Genomic DNA, 15,041 nt, shown 5'->3' on the forward strand with positions numbered 1-15,041 from the left:
AGATGAAATGCTGAATTGTAGGCTTATATTTTTCATAAATTAATATTGGTTCTTAAACACTTCAACCTTCCTTACAGCCCATGGACCAAAGGTAAGGAAGGAAGATGGTTTATAGGACAAGGGGGACATGGGGCTGTTAGAAGTAGTTCCTTGGAGGTAATTCCAATCTCTGTTGTCTGCAGTCCAGTCCACTACCAAAACAGCAAACAAGAATCGTCAGCAGTGGTTCAATCCAGAAGAGACAGCAAGGCTCCAGATGTCAGACTGAAACTCTGGAAGTGGCTAGAAGCAGCTGGAACACCACCAGAAGTTCTTTGGTGCACTTCTCTCTATGAAGTCACGACAAGTGGAGATCAGCAAAGTAAGCAAGGTGAACCAATGCAATGGTGTTGCCAACGAAGAAGAGCAAGGCGAATCAATTCCAGAGCATTGTCCACTATCTGTTGGGTTATACTTACACACTTTCCAGACATTACATGTCCTCTCAAGCATCCGCTCCAGAAAAACATCACATACACTCTCACCAGACAGCTTCCAGAAAAACACCAAGTGTCTGTTCTCTGCAAAACCTCCTCTCTCTCTTACTTGTCTGCTTCAGCAAAACATCCTCTCATTAGACAGCTTCCAGAAAAAAAAATTGAGTCTCCAACAAAACCAAAAATTCCCACTTCACTGAACTTCGAGCTTTCAAATAGATCCATAAATGGGTCATAATTTGAAATGAGTAGTTTGGTGAGAAGAATATTAATTTTGAAGGTTAGGAGATGATGCTGTAGTTTAGACATTAAGGTAGTTTAGAAACATAGGATATCAAGGTAAGAGGACATAAGTTAGTTTGAAGGCCTACATGGTACACCACTGTTCTTGGTTGTCTAGGTTAGTTTGGGAGGCCCCAAGCTTATTTCAGGATTCCTGGGTCTGTCCTTTACTGAAGCGGGGTCTAGTGACTAAATTACCTCTGTTGTCACATGTATGCAGTGGTATGCACTACACATACCGCAAGTGTACACATGTGTGATGTGCACTCATGCATGTATGTTGCATACACTAATAATAATAAAACTTAAAGAGAAAGAACAGTGATTGATTTGTATACTAACATTGGCAAAAAGGCATGTGTGGGAGAGAAAAGAGGGATTCTGTTTTAGACACAGTAAGTGTGAAATACCTAGTGGACATCTTCATGAATTTATGGGGCAATTGGAGATGTCAGTCTGCAGCTCAAAGGAGAGTTATAGATTGATGATATAAAATTGGGGAGAGGATGAACACACATAAAACATTTAGAATAGGACATGGAACATATGATTCATAAGTATTGCTATTATATGTCCAAGTGTTTCAGTGTAACTTGTAAAAATCCCTTCTCCTTTGATTTGTGACATCTCTGTTATACACAATTTTCTTTACAAAGTGAAGGTCAGTTTCTACCATACCATTCTCTTTTCGAAAGATTAGAAGAGAACAGCTTGTAAGCTAACAATGTCTCATTTCTTACTCACGAGAATAATAGTATTTTTTTAAAATACTAGGAGCTGGAGAGATGGCTCAGCAATTAAGAAGAGCACTGGCTGCTCTCCCAGCAGACCTGGGCTCAATTCCCAGCACCCACATGGGAGTTCACAACTCTGTAACTCCAATTCCAGAGAATCTGATACATGGATGTAGGCCATATCAATGTACATAAAAGAAGAAAAAACAAACAAAAACAAACAACCCTCATGTGCTCCATTCAGCAGCACATATACTAAAATTGGAACAATACCTAGAAGATTAGCATGGCCCCTGGGTGAGGATGACCGGAAAATTTGTGAAGCATTCCATATTTAAAAACATAAACAAAACAAACGCCTCTTCATTTCACTTTTGTTATACAGGGAGAAATCACTTGGATTCTTCTACCACTGAAAGGATGCTAAGAGGCTAGATGAGATCACAGACAGGAAGTTCATAAAGCAGAGTAACAAAAAAACTGCAAGGTGGGCCAGGTCTGGTGAAGCATGCCTGTAATCCTAGCACTCTGGACAGAGGACAATTGTGAAGAACATACATTCTAGGTCACCCAGATAGCCAGAACCTGTTTTAAAAACAAAACAAAAAGAAAAGAAAAAGACCGTGTTGGGTACTGGGATTTAGCTCAGTGGTGGAGTATAAGGCCCTGGGCTCAGTGCCTAGCACAGAGAAAGAAACAGATTCAAAAGGGGAACAGACTCCATTACCACCTCCTTGATTCTCCTGCTCCCTACCGCATAGAGCCAGACACTTGACAGACTATGGCTACAATGTTGCTACTGTTAATTATAAAGAAGAAAACTAGTTACCAGTGGAGAACCCTTGTAAACCCTGTTTAAATCTGCACAATTCTTAAGCTTTTATTCACATGCACAAAAAAGTACTGTCTTAACCACACAATTTGTGAGTGTTTATGCTTATCCCAGGCTGGTCTCAAACTCAGAGATCCACCTGTATCTTCTTCATGATACTTTTTTTTTCAAATGTAGCTTTTATATTTGATGTTCTCCTGAAAATCTCAAGGCTTTCTCTTAATAATTCTACTCCTTAGGTTAGAGAGATGGCTAAGCAGTTAAGAGGACTAGCTGTTCTTCCAGAAGACCTTGCTTCTAGTTCCAGCACCCACATTGCAGGTTTTAACCATTTGTAACTTCAGTTTCAGGGGACCTGGTGCCCTCTTCTTGCCTCCACAGGTAGGCATATGATATGTAGATGGTATACAGACATACATTCAGGCAAAACAAGTAGTTTATACTTAATTCAAGTATTTAGGAGGAGGCTGACACAAGAAAATGAGTTGACACAAGAACAGCTTGGCTACAAAGTAAACCTGCCTCATCAACAATCTTTCTCAATACTATCAATAGTTTTCCCACCTCTTGGAAATGCTTTTGGTCTCATTACCCTGAGGAGCTTTTCACTTTCTGAAGTAAGTATAATTTCTGACTTATCTCCCCTCTCAAGCATACATAAAATAAAAACCACATGACCAGGACAGTGTTGCATGTGTTTTTTGTTTTTTTTTTTTTTTTTTTTTTAAGATTTATTTTATGTATATGAGTACATTGTAGCTGTCTTTCAGACACACCAGATCCCATTACAGATGGTTGTGAGCATCCACATGGTTGCTGGGAATTAAACTCAGAACCTCTGGAAAACCAGTCAGTGCTCTTAACCGCTGAGCCATCTCTACAGCTCATGTGTTTTTGTTTTGGATGTACTATGTGCTGTTGGTGTTTCCGTAAAATGCTTGCTGGGTAATGAATATAGATTTAAAAAAAAAATTAAAGAAAAAAGAAAAATCACCCTGCTGGGCAGACTCCAACCTAAGGCTTCCCACTGAGCTACACTAACAGTCCTACAGTGTTTTCTTTGTGTGTGTGGTTCACAGGTGTGGAGGGTTGTTCAAGAGACCATATGACAACTTTAGGTTTGGTTCTTCAGAGCTGTCCCCCTTATTTTTATTTTTCATTTGTTTAACACGGGATTTCCCCTGGCTCAGAATTTACCAAGTAAGATAGACTGGTGAGCACCCGTGATCTTTTTTTTTTCCTTTGGTGGGGGGTTTGTCGAGACAGGGATTCTCTGTGTAGCCCTAGTTGTCCTGGAACTCACTTTGCAGACCAGGCTGGCCTCGAACTCACTGAGATCCTCCTACCTCCATGTGCTGATGAGAGGAGAGCGCCGCCGCAGTGCAGCTAGAGTTGAACTCATACACCACACACCGGGTGTATGTCAAGTGTAAAGAAGAAAAGTAGAAGCAGTCACCTGTCCTGAATAACCCCGTTTAACTTGCTTCATACAACCAGTCACCAGCTTGGCGACTGAAGTCCCTCCCTTGGCTCTGCTCCCTTCACTCCCCATTAAGCGAGGGCTGCCTGAGACACTCAGTTCCCTCCATTCGCTTTGCTTTCGGACCTCCACAATTACAGGCAGATCGACAGCGTAGACGCCATGGCCGCTCGCCTTCTCCCCGGCGGCCCGCACTTTGCAGCCGTACACGTGTGAGTCGTGTGTACAGCTCTCGCTCAACCTTCCACTCACGCCACGCTCACAACAAGCCCCGCCCCTAGGCCCGGGTCCAACTCAGCCCCACGAGTCGCGCCCTCGCCCCCACATCTCGCGAGAAGTGAACACGCCTGGCCGGACGGGAGGAAAGTATCTACTCCGCTGAGGGGGGAAAGGAGGAGCAGGAGACAGATTGTGGGACCGAGCGCGGGCGGGCGGGAGGCGCCGGAGCTACCAGCGGGTGAGTCCTGTTAACATTAGCTAGTCCGTGGCCTGACAGGAGTCTCCCCTTCTACTCTGGCCAGTCCCAGCGTCCCGGGCCGGGGTCTCCCCTCCCAGTCTGTTGGACGGGGGCGCTGAGGCGGTGGCCAGGCCTGTCTGAGGAAGAGGGTGGGGCATAGGCTAAAGACAGCCAATAGGAGAGGAGGAAGCCACAATTGGCGGCCATGAGCGCTAATGGGAGATCGCCTTTACCTTGCGGAGTGCCGCCCTCTTCTCTTCTCCCGCCTCCTTCCTTTTGGAGGAAGGCGGGGCCAGAGGACTGAAGTGTGGGGAGAACTTGGGGTAAGTAGCCCCGGGGGGCACAGGGCGTGGCGAGGAAAGGGGGGTTGAATCCTGAGGGAAGCGAAGTCTAGTGGAAGTCTAATGGAGGGATCATGGGATAGAAGACAGAGGAGGACTGCTAAACTAGGTTGAAGACTCAAAAGATTTCCCAAAAAGTGGTTTTAGGGCTTGGCACTGCAGAAGGCAGAGGTAAATAGGTAGGAGTTAGGCTCGGGTTAGTCTGGCTCAGGTGAAAGCACGCGTTGTTTGGTCGAAGTGGAGCATTGGCAACTAGGGTCCTGGCGTTTCGATTGAATTCATAAGAATCAGCAGAGACATGGTGTCAAAAAGTATGGATTTGGACAGATTAAGTGGATGAGTTAAGGAAGACATGTGAGTGGGTTAGGTTGCTGGAAGGCATCGCTTCGGTAATAGTCTGGAAATCCAGAGGCTAAGGGGGACATTTGGAAAAGAGACAGCGACTGACATACATACAGGTCTTTAGTCCGGGTCTTTCTTCAGTCGGAAGATGGCCAGGATATTGCTTAGTGTTTTTCGGTGGATATGGCACCCAGACTGGTGACCAGTCAGCCAAAATGCTGGCCTAGCAGTTGAGAAGGAAAAATAGGACGCTGCTCTGATTGTCATTTTTCCAGTATTCCCCTTTCCAAGTTTCATTTCTTTCAAAACACAGGGATTTGGGCCTGGGACTTCGGCTGTCCAAGTTGGAGACCCATTGGGACTTCTGTGTTGCTCTGAAATGCTTGTTATGTGCTCTCACTGGGGTGTTTACTACCCAGGGCACCTCCTACCCAGATTCCCGTGTTACTACTTTCCTAACTTTGTTTTCTGCTTAGCAGAGTGTGTTTTCATATCGCTCAGGGTTCGTGGAGATGTGCAGGTTTTTCAGCAAACTCATTTGTTTCCTATGTTTAAAATGTTTCAGCAATATAATTTCTGAAGAAACTATAGGTATCCTAAACACTAACAAATAAAATGTGCTTCCTTAAGTATGGCTTTTCCCTTTCATTCTTTAAGAGCTATTTAATGGATGATTGAACTTAATCTTAATTATCTTGTGTATTTTCTTATTTATTAATTGGGGCAGGGTCTCATATAGCCCTAGTACACCTCAGAGTGAGATAACTGAGGATGACCTTGATCCCCCACCCACCTCCCAAGTGCTGGGATTATAGGTGTGTACCACTACCTCTAGTTTATGTGGAACTAGGGACTGAATACTTAGAGTCTTATGCACGGTAGGTAAGCACTCTACAATATGAGCTACAGTCTTTAGCCCGTGTGTGTCATGTAGCTCATAGTGTGTGTATGTGTTTATTCAGTGTGTCATGTAGCCCATACTAGCTTTGAACTCATAATTTTTAAATTTCTGATTCTTCTATCTCCACCTCCCAAGTGTTGGTACACGAATTCACTTCCATGCCCAGTTCATCAGTTTATGTGGTGCTGGGGATTAAACCTAGGGTTTTGTGCATGAACTGTAAAACAGCTATATCCCCAGTCCCATTTCTGTATTTTAAGTAGTGTGAATAAAACAGGCTCATAGTTCAGAAAATTAAACATTATCCATGTTTTCTTTGCATCCAGACTTAGAAACTGAAGAGCTATCATAGTATTTTAGGACAAGGGTTGAGGAACTTAAACACAATTTGTTTTCAAGCAGGGGGGATGTAAAGTAAGTGGAAGAAGCTATTGCGAAACTTAACATGGCTGTAAGAAAAGAAGCTAAAGAAAAGTTTGGCAGCCATATGAAGTAGTCTTACCAGTTTGTCCTTAATTCTGTACAGAAAAGGGACAGTACATTACCCTTTGTTTAGTAATTGTATATCATTTAATAATGAGTTAGACCCAAACAGCCAATTAATAACTTTCTCTGCATAGATTATATTCCTTCTATTCCCCCCACACATACACCTTTTGACATTCGTGCATGCATGAGTGTATGAGTGTGTGTGTTGTGGGGATTTATAGTGGTACAAGTTAGAGCTTTCAACTGGGCTTGTGCATGCCAGGCAAGTACTCCTCCACTAAGGTATAACCCTACCTCTTTTATTTTTGAGAATTGAAGTACTACTAATGAAGAAAACGCAGATCATGTGGTTTAGTATTAACCTTTCTTCTTCAGCAACCTGTTGAGGTGTTTTCCCCTAGCTAGAAATTGTCCCTAAATAAACATTAAGACCAGTCAATTACCAAACCTTTACTATTAGCTACTGAATTGGGTTTCAACTGGGAACATTTACTACTGAACATTCAGAAGAAGTTTTAGTTTCCTAGGCAGTATTCTTTCCCTCCCCCATCAAAAAAGAAAATCCAGTGAGAGAACAAAGTCCCTTGTTTTGATCTTCCAATCTAGAATTTGTGATGCCTTTAACTTGAACACTCTTATGTACAATGCTTTTTTTCCCTCCCCTGAGCAGTATTTCCACTTGACAAAAAGATGGACGTTGGGTCTAGATATGTAGCTGACTAGGAAGAATACGTGCCCAGCATTCATGAACCCTGTTAATGCATAAAACCAGGCATAAGGGTGCACATACAGGCAGAAGCCAAGGCCATTTTTGTCTATGTGGAGAGTATAAGTCCAGCTTAGGCAACATGAGACTTTGTCTCAAAGAAAAACAGTTAATTGGAAAGTTTGTTAGTTGATAGTAAATTGTTAAAAATTTTGGCTTAAATATCATGTCACACTGGTCAACAACATTGAGGGTTTTTTCTTAATATTGAATGGGGCGGGTATTGGTGTAAAGAAGATGAATTGTTGGTGTTTTTTTTTTTTTTTTGGCAGAGGAAGTCAGCAGTGGCTTGAATTTTATAGTAGATCAAAGTTTATAATCTATACAATTTTAAAAAATACTTTTACTTATTCCAGGGGCTGGAATGTTAATGTTATTGTATCTTGTCCCTTTTTCCTTTCCTAACTTCTAACCAAAGCAGAAGTTATTTTTTTCAATCAACTCTTACACTGATCTACCTGGCTGGTCTGTCTGAGTGCAGCTGCTCCGAAGCTCTCAGAAGATTGTTTTGTTCATGTTAAGACCAAGTTTTCCTGGGTTATAGTGGGGAGAGGCAGTGTTGCCACCTTCTCCTATCCAGACCTGATAAGGAGGTGGTTTTTTCCTTATGAGGAAATTTTAGGTGGGGCAAGTAGCACTGTCTTTCAAGTGTTTAACCAAGACAATTCTTCTTGGGACAGTTTGGAGTATAATTGCCCTGTTCCTTGATGGTGGACATGAAAGTGAATATTTTGTTTCTTTGAGAAAAACAACGGAGTCACCTATTAAAAAGAAAAATGTTTAATTATTTTTTAAATGTTTACTTTTTTGATTTTTTTTTCCTTAATGTTTTAGAGTTCATGAAAAAGTCTTCTCTTACTTTAAAAACATGCCCAAGATTGGCTGGTGAGATGGCTCAGAGGGTAAAGTGCTTGCTGCCTAACTATGCAAGCCTAATGGCCTGAGTTCAATTCTCAAGCCTCACCTTAAGATAAGGCAGAAGGAGAAAACTGGCCTCTGACCTCTGTGTGTGTGCTGTGTCACTTGTGTTACAGCACACACATACGCATCATACATACACATGTAATACATACAGATATACAATAATAACAAATACATATAAAATATCAGAACAACTTTCTTATGTATGTCTGTGTGAGGCTGTCGGACTCTCTGGAACTGGAGTTACAGACAGTTGTGAACTGCCATGTGGGTGCTGGGAACTGAACTTAGGTCCTTTGGAAGAACAGTCAGTACTCTTAACTGCTGAGCCATCTCTCCAGTCCCAAAGCTTCTCTGATATGTCCTTATTTTCAAATGTTGCCTTTTCCTTAATAGACTTGCTTGATAATAATTGTATTCATATGTGAAAGCATATCATATTAGAAATCCTTAACAGATGATCTTTTTTATTTTTAATTGTTTTGTGTATATGTGTAATGTATGTGTGTATGTGGTAGGGATGTCTGCACAAAGGCCAGAGGAGGACACTGGGTATCTGTTCTATTAGACTTTCTTCTTTCTTCTGTAGACTGGGTCTCTCACTGAGCCTGGAGATCAGGAGTTAATTGGCTAGGCTGAGTGGCCAGCAAGCTCCAGTGCTGCCATTATAGAGGCATGCCACAGCCATCCCCCCCCCCTTTTTGGAGGGAGGATATTCTCTGTATTTACATTTCAACTCTTATCCCCTTACCCCTACTCCCACCCCACCTTCCCCTCCCTCCCCTTGCTTCCATGAAGGTGCTCCCTCTCCAAACCACCCTGTCCACCTCAGCACCTTGGCATTCCCCTAAACTGGGAAAATGAGCCTTCACTGGACCAAAGGCCTCTCCTCCCATTGATGTCAGACAATGCCATCCTCTGCTACATATGCAACTGGAGCCATGGGTCTCTCCATCTGTACTCATTGGTTGGTGTTTTAGTCCCTGGAAGCTCTGGAGGGTTTACTTGGTTGATAATGTTGTTCTTCCCATGGGGTTGCAAACCCTTTCAGCTCCTTCAGACTTTTCTCTAGCTCCTTCATTGGGGTCCCCGTGTTCAGTCCAATGGTTAACTGCAAGCATCCTCAACTGTATCAGTATGATTCTGGCAGAACCTCTACAGGGACATCCATATGGGGCTCCTTCTGGTAAGCACTTCTTGGCATCAGCAATAGTGCTTGAGTTTGGTGGCTGCATATGGGGTGGATCTCCAGGTGAAGCAGTCTCTGAGTGATCTTTTCTTCAACCCCTGTTTCTCTATTTGTCCTTGTATTACCTCCCTTGAGTGTTTTGTTCTCCCTTCTAAGAAGGACTGAGGCATCTGAATTCTAGCTAGGCCTTTTAAATAGGTGCTGATGATCTGAACTCAGATTTAATGCTTGCCTAGAAGGGACTTCATCATCTGAGCCATCTCCTCAGCTCTGTACCTTTTGTTTGTTTGTTTCTTTTGAATGATTTGGCCTTAATATATGTTATTGGGGTTGGAGATGGGAGGGGCTTGTGCAAATTCATACTATGGCATGTATGTAGAAAGCAGAGGACAACTTTGAGGAATGTGTTCTCTTTCTACTTTTACCATGGGTTCTGGGGATTGGACCCAGGTCGTCAGGCCTAAGCAGCAAGTGTTTGCATCAGCTGACCCATTCTTTGGTTTTTTTGGCCTTTCATTTGTTCGTGTGTTGATTTTCTTAAGAAAAGGTCTTGTGAAGCCTAGAATACCCAAACACACTGTTTAGTTGAAGATGACCTCAAGATTACTGTATGTTTGTTGGGGCAGGATCTCTCAATATAGCCCTGGCTGTCCTGGAATTTAGTATACTGACCAAGCTGGTCTCGGATGCTCAGATCTGACTGCTTTCTGAATGCTGAAATTAAAGGTCTGAACCATTACACCAGACTCAAAGATGAATTCAACTTCTCCATGCCCAATTTATATAGTGTTGGGGCTTTACTCATGTAACTAAGCACTCCATCAACTGAACTACATCTCCATTCTTAGTCTTTAGTTCACTTCCTTTCTTCCCCAGTACTGGGAATTGAACCTAGGGCCTCATGTATTAGGCAAATGCAAGCATTTTACCACTGGGTGCATATGTGTGTGTGTGTGTGTGTGTGTTTGTGTGTGTGTGTGTGTGTTTGTGTGTGTGTGTGTCTTCATTTTTAATATCCATTCTTAGAGCTCTTGTAGTTGATTTTTTAAAATTATTTATTCACTTTACATCCCAATTGTCCCTTCCAACCCTCACAAATCCCTCCCCCTTTAGTCTCTCTCCTCCTCAGAGAAGGGGAAGCCCTCCTTGGTGCCACTCCACCCTGGGACATCCAGTCATAGTAGGTCTAAGTGCATCCTCTCCCTCTGAAGCCCAGCTAGGTAGTCCAGTTAGGGGAAGGGGATCCAGTGGCAGGCAGCGGACTCAGAGACAGCCTCTGCTCCAGTTGTTTGGGAACCCACATGAAGATTAAGCTGCACATCTGCTACAAAAAAAAAAAAAAATTGTAAATGAAAATTTTACATTTTTTGCTGGTTATGACTTTTTATAGCTTACAGTTATGACTTTTTTAGCTTCTTGATAATTAGTTATACATTTAAATTATTGAAAAATTTGATAAACATGATTTTCATTTTAGGTCACTGGTAAATGTATAAAGATAGGGCTGTGTTAGGTCATCTAACCTACCCTTTTTCTCCTTTTCCTTCTTTCCTTTTTCCCCTTCTTCTTTCTCACTCTCTCAATCCCTTTCTGACTTTCTGAGTCTAGAGCTTCCTACATGGTAGCAAGTGAGTTATTTTCCCAGCCCATATCCTTTAAAATATTAGGAAGTATCTTATTGATATTCAAATACAAAGTCCTAGACTAGTGAACACTGGGTAGAAGAGGACAATGAGAATATAAGTATAGATATCATAATTACAGTTTATTTTTGTTTGTTTATTGCTTGTTTGTTTTTTACTTTTGGGTCAGGGTTTGGCTCTGCTGCCCAGTCTGGCCTCTGGCCTCCCAACTCACAATCTTTTTTTTCAAGACAGAGCTTCTCTGTGTAGCCGTGCCTGTTCTGGAACTCACTGTGAGATCAGACTGACCTTAAACTGAGATATGCTTGCCTCTATCTCTAGTGTGGGGACTAAATGTGTGCCACCACTGCCTGGCTGCCGACTCACAGTCTTACAGGCAGATGCCATCACTTCTGGTTTTAACTGTCTTATAGTAATGTCTTCCTTTTTTCATCTTTTCTTTTCTTTTTTTTTGAGAAAAAGTTTTGCAACATGGTCCTTGGCTGGCTTGGAACTCAGAGATCCACCTACCTCAATGTACCAAGTGCTGGGATTAAAGCTGTCACCATATACTTACATATACTATATACATACATGCATACATACATATACATACATATATATGTGCCACCATATATACTACAAACATACATGTACACCATATACTTACATATGCTATATATATACATGCATACTTACATACATATGCATATGTTATATACATGTTTATGTACATACACATATATATTTATAGTCACCATCTTATACTCATGGCTGTAACTTACCAGTAGACATAAGCAATCTATTTAATTTATTTTAGACTCTTCCTGGGAAATAGTATCTGTTTCATCAGTCTACAGTTTCTTTATTCTACCTCCATTTTCTTAGTTGCTTTTTGATCATTTAACGACTGAAAGTATTAATTATAGTGGCTTTTACACCCCAACCAGCCTTGTCATTAAATGTAACTTTTGAGGCAAACATTTCTTCCTCAGACACTTTTAAGTTAGAAATCAGAAGATTAAAACTCTTGCCTATGGACCAGTTAGTTATCTTGTAGCTTCCCTATAATTTAACATTTCCAGTTTTGACTTTTTATCATATTTTGCTTGGAATATAAATTAACACCATCATGTATACAAACATATAATTTCCATTTACAGTTAAAGTCTTAAGGTGTTGTAGTCTATATTCTAGAGGAGAAATGGTGCTATATATCAGATAGGGCATCAGAGGATATCTAGAGAATAAAGTCTTTATATTGGCAGCCAACAAATTTTCTGCACGTTAATTTTAGACTTGACAGTTGAATTTATGTTTGAGCAACTTTAGTTGGTGAGTACATCTTTAAAGTACCTTCCTCTTTTGAGGTTTTAATTTTCACTTTCATTATTTGAAGTTACAAGTTTTACTGGGGATGTAGCTCAGTTGTAGAGTGTTTACCTAATATGCAGGAATCCCTGAATTAAATTTCTCACACCTCAAAAACTGAGTTTGGTGGTACATGGCAGAAAGATAAGTTCCAGGTGCATAATATCTTGTCTTTAAGAAACAGCAACAACAAAAGCAAATTGTGAATGGAAATGTTTGTACTAATTAGAGTAGCATGCCACAGGGATGGGGTACATATTCCAAAGTATGCTTACCTGGTCAGCATTGTGATGAGGTTAGTTCTGGATTTTCCTGGAAAGTGTGCAGTATTGATCATCCCTCAGGTCTTTTCTGGTCCAAAGAGACATAAATAGAAGCTCAGATCAAAGAACAGTTAAAGAATCAGGAAGAAAAATAGACTGTAAAGAAAACAAATTGGCACATTTTGACTGACCCAATGTTTGATCTAAAGACAAAACAGCTAAGATTTTTCATTGGATCATTACATCTTAAAAATACTTCATCATGACATTTTCTCTTCAGTATTTCCTTGGTGGTTTTTATTTTTCTATTAAATCATAGTATTTTGTTTCCTTTTCGTACTTGTCTTTTTATTTGCAAACTTGTTTTTCTTCTGTGTATGTATATTGACTGCCTGTATATGATGCAGCAAAATTCAGTTTAATTTTGAAAGTAAACATTTGCTATCTAGCTTCCTTGGACAGGGATTTGATGGGTGTTACAAACTCGAGAAGGTTGTATGGGGTGGGGTGTGTACCTCAGTTGGTGAAGTGGTTGCATACATGCATGAAACCCTGAACTCCATCTTCAGCACTGCATAAACTGGGGATGGTCAACACATACCTGTAATCACTGAATGTAGGGGGTGTGGGAGGAGATCAAGGTCATCCTTAGAGAGTCCATCCTGGACTAAATAAGACCCTGTATCCAAACAAAACAGAATTGCTAAATGAGAAGATAAACATTTTATTCTTGTAACTTTGTAGACTGATGTTTAAGAAAGCTCCCTAACTAAACCCAAGGTTAGTATACTAGCCTTTGAAATGTTGTGTTCAGAACAAAACTCATTACAAATTTACAAATATGTTGCTTTTTCTCATCTTTTTGACAACTTCAATCCTAAATGTTCTCATATATTTGAAAAAAGGCTTTGCAGTTTTTTCTCTTCAGTATCACCTTTCTTCCTAAGAAGTGCTATTCTATGGAAGTCTAACATGAACCAAGATTTAACTTAAAAGTTTTTTGTTGGGCTTGTGGTTTGGGCCTCTGTGGCAACACTCTCTTCCATAGTCTCCTTGAAAAACCTAACTTGCCTTTGAGTTGAATTGCTCAATATGATTGTCCTATAGGTGCAGTGCTTCTTTCTGAGGCAAACAAGTAAGCTTTATACACTAGGCTGGTCAGATTTTGTTTGTAACTTATGATATAGTTTTTAAAAATGCAGTTTTTCAGATTAAACAAAACAGGAAAAGGTTAGGAATGTATCTCAGTAGTAGAACCCATTGTTTGACTTATTGAAGGCTTTGAATTCAGCCTCTAGCATTAAAAACCTACTACTACCACCACAAGCCACCTTTTAAAGAAATTGTGTATGCATGATATATGGGTGTGTAAACGTCAGATGTCCTCCTGTCTTAGGGTTTTAACACCATGACCAAGGCAAGTCTTATAAATAACAACATTTAATTGGGGCTCGCTTCCAGGTTCAGAGATTCAGTCCATTATCATCAAGGCAAGAGCATGGCAGCATCCAGGCAGGCATGGTGCAGGAGAAACTGAGAGTTCTATATCTTCATCCAAAGGAATCTAGGAACAGACTAAGTAAGCATCCTCAGGCAGCTAGGAGAAGTGTCTCCAAGCCCAGCCCCAGAGTGACACACTTCCTCCAACAAGGCCACACCTTCTCATAGTGCCACTCCCTGGGCCTAGCATATGCAAACCATCATAACTCCTCTATGGCTGTCTGGCTTATTCCCTTTAGTCAGAGTCTCTGTACTAGGCTCTTACCAGCAGGCCCTAGCTTTCTCTGACTCTTCCTTCTCCCAGCCTAAGCATGTCTCCCCACCACTCCCCACTCCCTTTGAACAGGGGTTGTAGGCTCATGGCCATACCCAGCTTTTTACCTGGATGCTGGAAATCAGACTCAGGTCCTCATGCCTATGCAGTTAACCATTCTTTTTTTTTTTTTTTTTTTTTTTTTTTTTTTGCAGTTAACCATTCTTATCTGTGGAAGCATCTCCTTAGCTCAAGAACCATTCTTTTTAGACTAAGAATATACTTGACTATAAAAATCTAGCTTTGTTGAATAGAACATAGGATTGCTAAAAATGGTTTGTGTTGAAACCAAATTTCCTGCCAGTATTAATTTATTAAACCATTACATTGATTTTATTTTGATATATTTACTTACATAGATCTGATCAAACCATTTTTAATGAAAATACTTTTAAAAGTTTTGCTCAAGTAGTAGTTTGTGTGTATTTGTGTGCAACTGGAACATGCCAATCAGTGAGTATTGGAATATCCCCAGATGGATCCTGTGTTACAAATGAGTAGACTTAGAGAATATTAATAGATTATTTTCTCCAGAACTTCTGATCTTCCCCATAATTATCATTGTGCAGTATTATTGGTAATTTTCTACTCATAACAAAACTTTTGCTAAGGTCTTAAAGTCTAGTCCAGCATAATGTCTTAGGCCTATGATTTTAGTACCCAGGAAACAGACAGAAAGATGCCTGTGTACTGAGAGCAAAACCAGCCTGTGCTACAGAATATCTTGTCTAAAAGTCAAACAAAACAAAACAGTCACCCACC

General features: G+C 40.8%; 1 protein-coding gene across 2 annotated transcripts in view; it reads left to right on the top strand.

The window, feature by feature from the left end:
- The first annotated feature begins 4,188 nt into the window (after positions 1-4,188).
- Positions 4,189-15,041, top strand: part of LOC308437768 (cyclic AMP-dependent transcription factor ATF-7) — an 85,397-nt gene continuing 74,544 nt past the window's right edge. Inside the window, exon 1 of one of the 2 annotated variants that reach the window (XM_080938922.1) lies at positions 4,189-4,261. The gene's annotated coding sequence lies outside the window, so the exon portion shown is untranslated. Of the gene's footprint in view, positions 4,585-15,041 lie in introns of both variants that reach the window. The other variant, XM_080938921.1, reaches the window with a different exon arrangement.

The sequence above is a fragment of the Micromys minutus genome, assembly GCF_963924665.1.
Source record: "Micromys minutus genome assembly, chromosome: 27".
Classification (NCBI taxonomy): domain Eukaryota; kingdom Metazoa; phylum Chordata; class Mammalia; order Rodentia; family Muridae; genus Micromys; species Micromys minutus.